Source organism: Fukomys damarensis, unplaced genomic scaffold (genome assembly GCF_012274545.1).
Source record: "Fukomys damarensis isolate Sample0158 unplaced genomic scaffold, DMR_v1.0_HiC HiC_scaffold_2, whole genome shotgun sequence".
NCBI lineage: Eukaryota > Metazoa > Chordata > Mammalia > Rodentia > Bathyergidae > Fukomys > Fukomys damarensis.
The window spans coordinates 34,228,078-34,240,165 of NW_022900914.1; the positions used below are offsets into that span (position 1 = coordinate 34,228,078).

The 12,088-nt window shown below is 33.4% G+C and overlaps 1 pseudogene; it reads left to right on the top strand.

The window, feature by feature from the left end:
• Positions 1-11,621, top strand: part of LOC104856486 — a 33,225-nt pseudogene extending 21,604 nt beyond the window's left edge.
• Positions 11,622-12,088: the final 467 nt, after the last annotated feature.

Sequence of the window (12,088 nt, forward strand, 5' to 3'; positions counted from 1 at the left end):
AAAGGCTAAGGTTGAGGGCAGCCATCTTATGCAGGCCCAAGCAGTCTCTCACATGTTGTCTCTTAGCTCTGTTGGTGGTTACTCTTGCAGTGCAGAAGCTTTATAATATAATAAAATGAGATCTCAGTTGTTGATTCTTTGAGCTAGTTCCCGTGCTACTGAGGATTTGTACATAAATTTTTTTCTATGCCAATGTCAAGAGTTCTACCCCTCTTATCATCTAGCAAGTTTAATGTTTCTGTTTTAATTTTAGTTTAGTGCATGGTGAAATATAAGTGTCTAGTTTTAATCTTTTGCAGTCTGAAATTCAGTTTTTCAAATGCTATTTATTAAAGAGGCTATCTTTTCTCCACTGAGGATGATTAGCTGCATTGTTATAGATGATGCACCTGAGTATATCTGGAGTTGTTTCTGTATCTTTCAATCTATTTCACTGATCCTTGGGTCTTTTTCTTCACCAGTATCATGCTGTTTTTATCACAGTTGCTTTGTAATATAGTTTCAGGTTGGGAATTGTGATACCTGCTGCCATGTGTCTGTTGCCTAGGATGGCTTTTGCTATTCTAGGTCTCTTCTGGTTCCAAATGAATTTTTGGATTTTCTCTAGTTCTGTGAAATATACCATTGCAATTTCAATCAGCATTGCATTGAATCTGTGTAGCAGTTTTGGTAGTATGGCCATTTCACTATGTTGATTCTTCTTACCCAGGAGTAGGGGATATCTTTCCATTTTCTTATATCCTTTTCGATCTCTTTTTTCTGAGTGCTGTAGTTTTCAATGTAGATATCTCTTCCTTCATTAGGTTGATTCCTAGATACTTCATTTTTTGGATGATATTGCAAAAGGAATTATTTCTCTAATTTCTCTCTCAGTGAGTCTGTTATTCATGTATAGGAAAGCTATTGATGTTTGAGTGTTGACCTTGTATCCAGCTACCCTACTGAATCTGTTAAGTCTAGAAGTTTTTTGGCAGAATTTTTTGGGCCACCTATGTAGAGTATAATATTTTCTGCAAATAATGACAGTTTAACTTCATCCTCTCTCTCTTTCTTTTTTTTTGCTCTAATTTCTTTCTCATGTCTAATTGCTGTAGCTATATTGAACAGTAATGGTGATAGTGGACATGCTTGTCTTGTTTCTCATATTAGTGTGAATGTTTTTCAATTTTTGGTCATTTAATATGATGTTGGCTGTTGGTTTTTCATAGCTAGCCTTTATCAAGTTGAGATAAAGACTATCTATTCCAATTTCTGCAGGGTTTATTTAATCATGAATAGTTCTTGAATTTTGTCAAGTGTCTTTTCTGCATTTATTGAGGTGATCGCATGGTTTTTGTCCTTGACTCTTTTAATATAGTGCATTACATTTACTGATTTAATATTTTGAACCATCCTTGTACCCCTGGAGTAAATCTGACATGGCCAGATCTTCTTGATGACCCTGTATATCCTGTTTGCCAGAATCTTATTAAGCAGTTTTGCATCTATGTTCATTATGGAGATTGGCCTGTAGTTCTCTTTTTAGGTTGGGTCTTTCTCTCATTTTGGAATCAAAGTAACACTTGTTTCCAGGAATGAATTTTGAAGTATGGCTTCCCTTCAATTTCACTGAAAAGTTTTAAGAGTAGTGGCAGTAGTTCTTCTCTAAATGTCTTGTAGAATTCAGGAGTGAAGCTATAAGGATCTGGGCTTTTCTTTGTTGGTAAATTTTTAATTATGTTTGCAACTTCATTGATTGTAATTGGGGTGTTTAGAAATTTTTATCTTCTTTGTTCAACTTTGGTAATTCATATGTATCTAGAAATCTGTCCATTTCTTCTGTTTTTCCCATTTTCTTAGAGTATACGTTCTCAAAATAGGTATTGATGATCTTCTGGATTTCTACTGGATCTGTTGTGACTGTGCCTTTTTCATTCCTATTTGCATTAATCTGAGCCTTTTCTTTCCTTTTTTTTGATAAGGTTGGCCAGGAGTTTATCGTTTTTATTTATTCTTTCAAAAATCAACTCTTTGATTCATTGACTTTTTTTGTATCATTGTCTTAGTCTACCTTGCATTGATTTCTACTCTGATCTTTATAATTTCTTGCAGTGTATGAGCTTCGGGTTTTTCTTGCTCTTTTTCTAGGTGCTTAAGATTAATCATTAGGTTGTTTATTTGAGAATGCTGTTTTCCTAGTGTGGGCATTCACTTCTATGAATCTCCCTCATAGAATTGTTTTCCTTGTGTCCCACAGATTCCTGTATGTTGTATGGACATTATCATTCATTTGTAAAAACTGACTAATTTCTTCTTTAATTTTCTTTTTGATGCATTGATTATTCAGGAGAATGTTGTTCAATTTCCATTTCTTTGTGAAGTTCTTGCAATTTCTTATGCTATTGATCTCCAGTTTAACTGCATTATGGTTTGATAATATACATGAGATTACTTCTATTCCTTTGTACTCATTTAAATATATTCTATGAGCTAGTATGTGGTCTATTTTGGAGAATGACCCATGTGCATGCAAAAAGAATGTATATTCTGATTTTTTTGGATGGAACACTCTGTAGATGTCTACTAAGTCCATTTGTTCAAAAGCTTGGTTCATATCTAGTATTTCGATGTTGATTTTTTGTCTAAATGATCTGTCTACTTGTGACCGTGAGATATTTAGGTCCCCCATGACAATTTCATTAGTGTTTATTTGTTTTTTTGTGTTTTGTATAGTTGTAGCATTAGTGTTTGGCACATGCATATTTATGATTGCCATCTCTTCCTGTTGGATTGTTCCCTTTACAAGGATATAGTGGCCTTCTTTACTTCTCTCAATTAGTTTTGGTTTAAATTTTACTTTGTCTGCAAATAAGATAGCTACCCCTGCTTTTTTCTGGGTTTCCATCACTTGGAGAACTGTTTTCCATCCTTTTTCTTTCAGTCTATGAGTTTCTTTTTAAACTAGGTGTGTTTCTTATATACAACATACTGTTGAATTTTACTTCTTAATACATTCTGCCAGTCTATTTATTTTGATTGGTGAATTGAGGCCATTAAAATTGATAGTTATTTACTGATATGTATTGGCTTATCATTGTCATGTTGTTGTCCTGCTGTTGGCTCTTTTTAATTTCCCCCTCTCCCTTTAGTTTCTTGCCTTACCTAATTGATTTGCTCTGTTTGGCCTCATGGTGCTGTGACCTTCATTGTCTTCTTCTAGCATATTGTTTAGAATTGTTTGGAGTGCTCGTTATGTATTCATGAAGTTTCTCAGGTGTTCTTTGTCATGGAAGTATCTTATCTTATTTCCCCATCCATTGTGAAAGATAATTTTGTAGGATACATCAGTCTAGGTTGGAGGTTGTTTTCTTTTAGGGCTTGACATACCTCACTCCAGGCTCTCTTTGACTTGAGGGTTTGTGTTGAAAAGTCTGCTGTGATTCTGATGGGCTTTCCTTTGCATGTGATTTTTTTCTTTTCTATTTGCAGTATTTTGTTCTTCTGTTGGGTTTCCATGATCTTGACTATTATATGTCTCGGTGTAGATTTTTTTTTTTCTCATTGAGTTTATTGGTACATTTTAGGTATACAATGTGGTTACATTCATTATTGGAATCTTGTACCTTTCGATGACAGGTCTTGGTTCTCATTTTTTTCCCCTTGTCCCTGCCCTCTCTTCACTCCCTCCTATCCTCCCCATTTACAAACACTTTATTTCCATTTTTTCATTTCTCATATTTTTTCTTTTCCCTTATTACCTTTCCCCAACCCTTCCCACTTTCCCTACCAAGTGTAGTTTTTTTTTTTATCATGGCTACATGACTCACTTATCTGTACATCAAATTCTTCTCCTCTGTTTGGAAAGTTTTCTGTCATTAATTCTTTTTTTTTCTTTTTATTGTTTATTGGTACATTGTAGGTATAAAGTACAGTTACATTCATTACTGGGATCTTGTACCTTTACATGACAGGTCTTGGTTCTCATTTTTTCCCCTTGTCCCTGCTGTCATTAATTCTTTAAACAGCTTTTTAAAAATGTCATTTGTACTTTCCCCTGCTACTTCATGGATTCCTGTCAATCTTATATTATTCTTCTTTGCATCATCTAGGAGTTGTTGGATTAGAACTTATTCTTTTCAAGAGATGTCTCTTTTCATGGTCACTGAGCACAATCCTATCTTTTATATCTGCTGTTCTATCTTCACATTCACTCCTTCTGCTGTGGATGCTTTCTATAGATTTTTTAAATCTCTTCAGTATCTATTTGAGTCTGTTTCATGGATTCCATCAAACTCAGTGAAACTTTCACTGAGTAGATTACAACAAAGTCTGCTCTATGTGATAAAAGGTTTAAGAAACAATCATAATTATGTTTAAAATATCTGTGCAAACACACCTTGTTATGTTCCTGGTTTTCCAGTTTTCTTATCCTAATGAAGATACAATTCTATAATTATTTCTTTATTTCTTTGAACTTCAAAACTTTTTCAATATTTTCTTTCATACACACATAAATATTCTACATTTGTTATAACAGACATAAATCAAAATTTAATCCAGCATCTAAAATATAGCAAATCTCCTTTGCAGTGTAACTCGGAATATGTGCCATAGATTATGCATGAAATGATTTTTTTCAGTGTTGTGAACACTGTGCCAACATTTCTAAAATTAATTGTAATTGTCATCATTGAGAATTACATTTCTGTTCACAGAAGCATATGCTTGCCTTTATTTCTACCAGTTTTCTCAGTCTTAAGATAAAAGCCTATGTACATTTACAATTATTATGTATGTTGATTCTTTTCATTTGTGGAAATTTCTTAAGAATAATAAATTTATTTTCTGTAGTATTGTTGAAAATCTTGGAGTTGGTCATGATTATTGATTATATAGTTAAATCAAATTGTCCTTTATGTTCTATAAATGCTATTGGTTATCTTTATTTCTATGGTGATTTTGACCTTAATTTTGAGACACAATCTCTAATATAATTTATTTTACATTAATTTCACAAAGAGGGATAACTCCCATAAAGCAGTTGAAATCCTATGATAATTTTTAGGTCATTTTATATTACCCTGCAAATGTAGTTTATGATACTGGAGAAAGCAATAGGATTGCATTTCAGCATAAAATATGATATTTTTTGATTTTCTGATGGATGTTGATTTAAAATCAAATTATAGAAGTTATAATGACTCCTATTTTAGCAATATCGAAAGAGTTCCTTTTCCTTAGTCCATAGCCATCTATATAGTATTAATTTTACAGTATAAAATGTGCTTCTTTAAGAAATGTAAAGTCAAAACTGGCTGCAAGCAGCCAACCTATTGATTCCACTGTTAGCAATACTTTTTAAACACTGTTTGAAGACAGAAATCAAGTAAAGAAGTTGAAGTACTTCTATACCCATCCTGGTCTAGGCGTAAATCATCTGATCAAGCCCTGAGCATACTGAGTATACACTCAAATGTCTCGTGTGGCATGAAAGATCAGATACTCTTTAACTCTTTAAGTGCATTGTTTCACTCCTTTTTTGTCTCATCCTCTTTAATCATTCTGCTTTTCCTCCACAGACTTTTTCATGGAGTCTTTGTACTTACTGTTCTATCACTCTGGAAGATTCTTCCTCAGATTGATTTGTTCCCCATACCTCTCAGGTTTCTACTCAGATATCATGTAATCTCAGAACCTCTTTCTGATCACTTCCAGGAGAAACAGCTACATTTGCTAATGTCATCTTGCTTTTATTTTTTCTTAATGAATATACATAGGCAGAGAGTAACTTCCAGCTTCCTCCTTCTACAACACAGGCTCTGTGCTTGAAGATATTGTTTCACAGCATCATCCACTCCAGGACAGGACCTATCACACACATGAGTATGTGAGTATTATTTGGCAATAATTATTAGGCAATAGTAGAGGTATAATATTTTATGCCCCCATTTTCATGTATTTAGACCTATCAGAAGGTAAAGGCATGAGAAAATGTAAGTTCTAAGTCAGTTTCTCAAAGAGTCCTATGGGAATTACTTGTATGATGCATCACCTGTATTTATTATTGTTAAAGGGCAAGATTTTGGGTTGCATCTCAGACTTAAACTCAGAACTTTTGAAAATAAAATCTGAGAAACTACTTTTTGTCATGTTTCTTTGGGGATTACTTAAAAACACTACTGTAGAGAATGTTTCAAAAGTATAGGTTCACAATTATCTAGTCCTAAATCCTGTCTCCATTCTCTTCATTCAGGGCACATCCTTTGCTAAGTCTCTATAAGAGTAATATCTTGATTTAACCCTAAGGGCATCCTTATACATACCCTTCATTTTGCAACTTAGCTTATTTCTTAAACTCACTCTTGAAAATTTTTTCTGACTTCATAAGTACCTATTGAAATCTTATTTATCTTTGAAAACCAGCTGCCTCCTCCTCCATAAGAACTGTTTGAACAAGTTTCATATGTACTTTCACAACATTTTGATTGTTGGTGTTGTTTGATAGTTTTTGCATTCAGGTTTACCTTGCAAATGAGATACTAACTTAGTTGAGAATGAGAACAAGTATATTAATCAATTTATCATTTTGTTTTTATTGCTTGAATACGTTTTTAAATATTTAGTCAATGAATATTTGATAAGTTAAAATTGATCTAGGTTTTCCATTTTGGTTAACTGTTACTGGTACAAGACTAATGTAATGTGTAAAAATATAAGAATAAATAATATGAAGAGTCAAGTCATATAGTTTCTAAACTTTTCTCTATGCCTCATGCCTTTTAGCAAGTCATTTCTTATTTCCATAACATAAAGTATTATTATATCATTTAGAGACAGAAACAGTTCCTGACTATTTCATGGTAATGTATTTAGAATAAAACAAGTAAGAATTACATTACTTCAAAATATTTTTAAAGAACTATAAAATTGTAAGTTACTATTGTGATTAAATTTATTTGCAACTTTCAGAAATAACCCTTCCTGATGAAATAAATCATTTTTGTTGCAAATATATGAAATCCACTTGGGTAATTAAAAAGAAAATACATTTATCAAAAGGACAATAGGAAGCTCACAGAAACACTCGGAAGATATAAAGAGCAAGAAGAAATAAAGGAAGCATAAATGTGGTGAAGATTGCACATGGGGATGTTCTTGATGGAGTTGCCATCACTGAACACTTAATTATGTAGAAGTGGATATTGTTCCTGAAAAATCACTGTGACAGCTCAATGGATAAGGTCTTCCCTTTTTTTTGAATGATTCCTTCATGTTAAAATTCCATTATTAGTGTCTAGTTAGCCACTGCTATGATATTTGCTGTATTAGTCATATTTCTGTTAAAAATGTGTGTGATAAACTACTTTGAAGAAGATACACTTATTTTGGCTTATGGTATTGGAGGTTTCAGTTGGTGACTGCATAGCCCTATTGTTTTTTGATCTGTGGCAAGGTGACACATCATGGTATGGCATGCCTGGTGAAGCAAAGTGGCTTACATCATGGCCGGGATATGAAAAAAAAAAGAGGAAGAGAGCAGGGTCTCACAATCACTCTTGAATCCATATTCCTACTGATGAGAAGACCTCCCATTAGTACTACTTCTTAAAAGTTTATACCACTAGTAGCATCAAATTAGGAACTAATTTAAACACATGGGCCTTTAGGAGTAATTTAAGATCCAAATTGTATTATCTTTAACTTTCAGCAAATTAAATAATTCTATAACCTTCACTTCTGTAGGGAGAGGAATGTCCTGCTTGCTGCCACTGTTAGTGGTACCCATAGTAACAAAGATAGCTTGATCCTTGGTTGTCGAAAGACCAAAACCACACATGCCCACTACAAAATTCATTTTCCTTATGGCTGAGTACTATTCTACTTTATAGAAAAACCACATGTTCTTTATCCAATTTCCAACTTATGGGCAAATGGGCTGTTCCCAAGATGTAGCTATTTACAAACTAGAAAATGTTTCTTCAGACTTAGGATATATGATGACCTTGGAGGGCCAGGGCCAAAACATTGGTGGACTTCTTAGCCCAGTTTCCTCTGAGTGTTGGTCCCTGCACTTTGGTGCTTGAACACCTAGAATAGAAGTTTGGTGACATCAGTAGGGCAGTAGGAGCTTAACTATTATAAATTTATCAGGACAGCAAGCACAGTGGAATCTGAGATATGATTAGAGGACTCTTATTTTTAACAATTAGAGTTGTTCTAGTAGTTGATTTCCTGTAGAATATTAGCAGACAACCTTGGAAACAGGACCCACTCATAACCATCATCATCATCATCCTCATCATAATAATATTTTAGCATGACAATCATGATGACTTTATCTTTGAACAAACCAACTTAGAAATGAATCTTATTATAAAATAGTTATTTTTAAATGTGGTTTTCTATAAAATAGAATAGTACTCAGCCATATAGAATAAAAAATTAGATTCCTTCATAGGAAAATGGATACATTTGAGGATATACTCCTAAGTGAAATAAATAAGTCACACATGGGTAAATACCAAATAGTTTCTCTGGTGTGAATAAACTATGTTAGTACATAAGATCCTAATGAGATAATTTACAATGTGTAATAGGAAGAAAAGGGCTAAAGGTGTAGGGAAAGTGGGAAGGGTAGGGGAAAGGTAATGTGGAAAAAAATAGGAGAAAATGACAAAATGGAAATAAAATGTTTGTAAATTTGGAGGGGAGGAGGGCTTGAAGGGAGGGCAGAGTCAAGGGGAAAAAATGAGAACCAAGATCTGTCATGTAAAGGGACAAGATTCCAATAAAGAATGTAACTCTACTGTATACCTAAAATGTACCAATAAACTCAATGAGGGGAAAAGAAACAAATTCATTTTCCTTATAGGAAACTTGAAAACCTTGTTAATGTTACTTTGTTTGAAATATTTTTCTGTCACTCTTGAACTTTACTAGATAAATTTACTTTAATGAAAATAAAGGAGACATTTTAAAAAATCTAAAAAAGAGTATGATAAAGTATTTAAATAGTTTAATATCCAGGATTAAATAAGGAAGTAATTTAAAATAACATAAACTGAGGATTATATATAATAAGCAAACTGTGGTTTTTAAATAAAATAAAATATTACTCAGCTATAAAGAATGGTAAATGAGACATTTATAGCTAAGTGGATGCACATTAAGGCAATACTCAAGTGAAATTAAGAGGACACGTGTAAATACTGAATAGTTTCTCTGGTGTGAAAAACTGAAAGTGTAAATAAGGATCAAAATGTATAATTGATATTGCATAATAGGAAGGAAAGGGCTAAAGGTGTAGGAGAAGTGGGAGGGCTAGGGAAAAAGTAAGAAGGGAAAAGAAAAAATATGAGAAAAGAAAACAGAAAGAAAATCTTTGTAAATTGGGAAGGATGAAGGAGGTGAAGGGAAGGCAGAGGACTGGGGAAAAAATAAGAACCAAGATACATCATGTAAAGGCAAAAGATCCCAATGATGAATGTACCTGTATTGTATACCTAAAATGTACCAATAAATTTAGTGAGAAAAACATGGACACAGGAAAAAAAAAAAACAAAACTATTTTTCCTCAGAATTGGAAGCTTGAATTAAATTCCTGTACCAAACTAGGTACAGGATTTTATTTTGCTTGTATATCAGAATAAGAAAGATAAAAGAAGAAATTAGAAAGATTAATAGATTATGTCATCATAAAAAGTATTTATATATTTTGATAAATTTATACAGGATCTATGCTGTAAAGTCAACAATATAAATTTCAGTATTCTTGTAAGAGAATCAAAATGGTCTAAAACTCTAAAAGGTTTATATAGACCTGGAAAGAACGTAAGTATTTATTTATTAAATATGGGCCAATGGCTTACTTTATTTTCCCAGAGCTTATGAAAATATGGAAAAGTGTGAGTTTTCTCATGGTTTGAGGCAGAATTTCAATGTTTTTGAATATGTGAACAGAAAAAAAAACCCACCAAATTATCCAACAGTGAGCTGCTGAATAAGCCTGGACACTTAGAAACTAAAAAAAAAAAAAAAAAAAAAAAAAAAAAAAAAAAAAAAAGTTCTTCCAATTCAGATAATTCAGGTTTGCTTGCTTTCAAATAAGTGGAAAAGTGAAAACATTTCGTTATAGAAAAATATTCTACTAACAAAAACCACTGGAAAGTTTAATAAGTGTTATCACTCTCACTTTTCCCTGAAGAGATTGAGCACAATTATTGCTGGAATTTGCCCTAGATTTTCTGTCAGCCATGGCAAAAGAAAAATAACACTGTCAATGGAGTTAATTAAAATTTTTGTTAATAAACTACAGCAAACTGAAACAAACAAATAAGGTGGCCAATAGTTTTCAATGCTTCATGGGCATCCATTACTTTTATTTTTAAATGTATGTAATCCCATAAGACTTTATCCTTAATTTCCATTTGGGCTTTCTTTCTAAGGAGACCCATTAATTTTTCAGTTTGTCAATCCAAACAATCTATAAAGATGAACTTTACATGTCAAGTCTTCTTAGTGCCTCCATGGGTAATAACATTTTTGTAGGTGTACAGCACTGTCCCTGAATTTTGTCTTATTATTTAAGAAGTAGCACACTGTCTTCTACCTCCTTTCTTCTCTTAATATAAATGGATTTGGTTTATTGAAAATACTAGAAATACTAGAAACACGATAAGAATTTCAAGCAAATTATGTCTCAGAATCTCTTTAATGGACCTGAAGGTCTTTAATAGAAATTTGATAAGTAATAGGACAGAATGTCATGTTGCTTATCATATATCAGAATATTGAGATTTCAAAAGTCAAAAAAGTACTTCCCAATATTTGAGGTTATGCATAAGACTGTCATTTCAGAAAATTAAATTCTCTCCATCCAGAGTTTCTCATTCCAATATTAAAGTAACTGTTAATGTTCATAGGAGGAAGACAAGAAAACAATATTCAATAAATCTCCAGTTACCTATCAAATCACCGTGCCCAAATTAAATATCAAATCATTGAGCCAAAATTAAATGTTGCCGCATGTGGATATTTGCATAGACTTATCTCCGACGCTGGGAATCCAGAGTCAGACTTTCCAGGTTCAAATCCAATCATCACTTATTTTACTTTTCATTAACACATAACATTTGCATATATTCATGGGGTATGGTGTGAGAATTCAATGTATGTGTAGGATATGTAGTGATAAAATCAGGTAATTAGCATTTCTGTCATATCAAACAGTATTCCTATGTGTTGGGGAACCTATATGCTCTCGTCTTCTAGTTATTTTGAAATATATAATCAATTGATATAGATGATAGCTGCCCTATTGTGACATTTACTTTTAGCTGGACAACTGTGGACCTCTGACTCTCCTTCATGACCCTCTCCCACTCCCTGCCCCGCCTCTCCCATCTGCAGTTACAGCAGTATATGTACATTTTGTATCTGTGTTCCTGTTGCTTTCCTAACCAGAGTGGCTCCTCCCTCCATTGCACTCAAACTGATGTCAGACCATCGCTCTTAAAACAGCAATGAAGGACGCTCCAATTATCACAGTCTTTTTCAATCGATCTCTCACACGAATACGACGCTTACTAGAATTCCAACTCTCTGTGTCCTCTCACCATTATTCTCGCTTTGGTTCACATTAGTTGAGTTTTATGTATCAGCACATCATCACCCTCTTAATTCGCGGACTACACTCACTTCTTCCTTACCTACATCATTTGGTACACTTTGTAATACATGGCAGATGCTCAATGAGTGACTGATTGTTGTGTTTCACGTACAGTCTATGTTTACTTGTGTTTTAACTGGTCCCTTTTCTAGGCCTCAGCTTTTGAAGTCGAGAATACTCTATTTTTGAAGCAGCCCTGGTACCGGAAAAAAAAATGTATTTACCTTGGTTGGGTGATTCATGGGTCATGATCTTGGAGGCTTCCTGGTCTCTGGTCCCTAGGTCTTTGGCTCATTTCACCTCAGTGAAATTCAGGGGCGCTGCAATGAATTGAGGAGCTTTCTTCTGCTTGGCTTTTCTACTATGATATTTCTGTTTCGGAGCAGCTGACCTACTACTGAATCCTTTGAAATTCTGAGCCAAAATAAAAGTTCTCTCCTT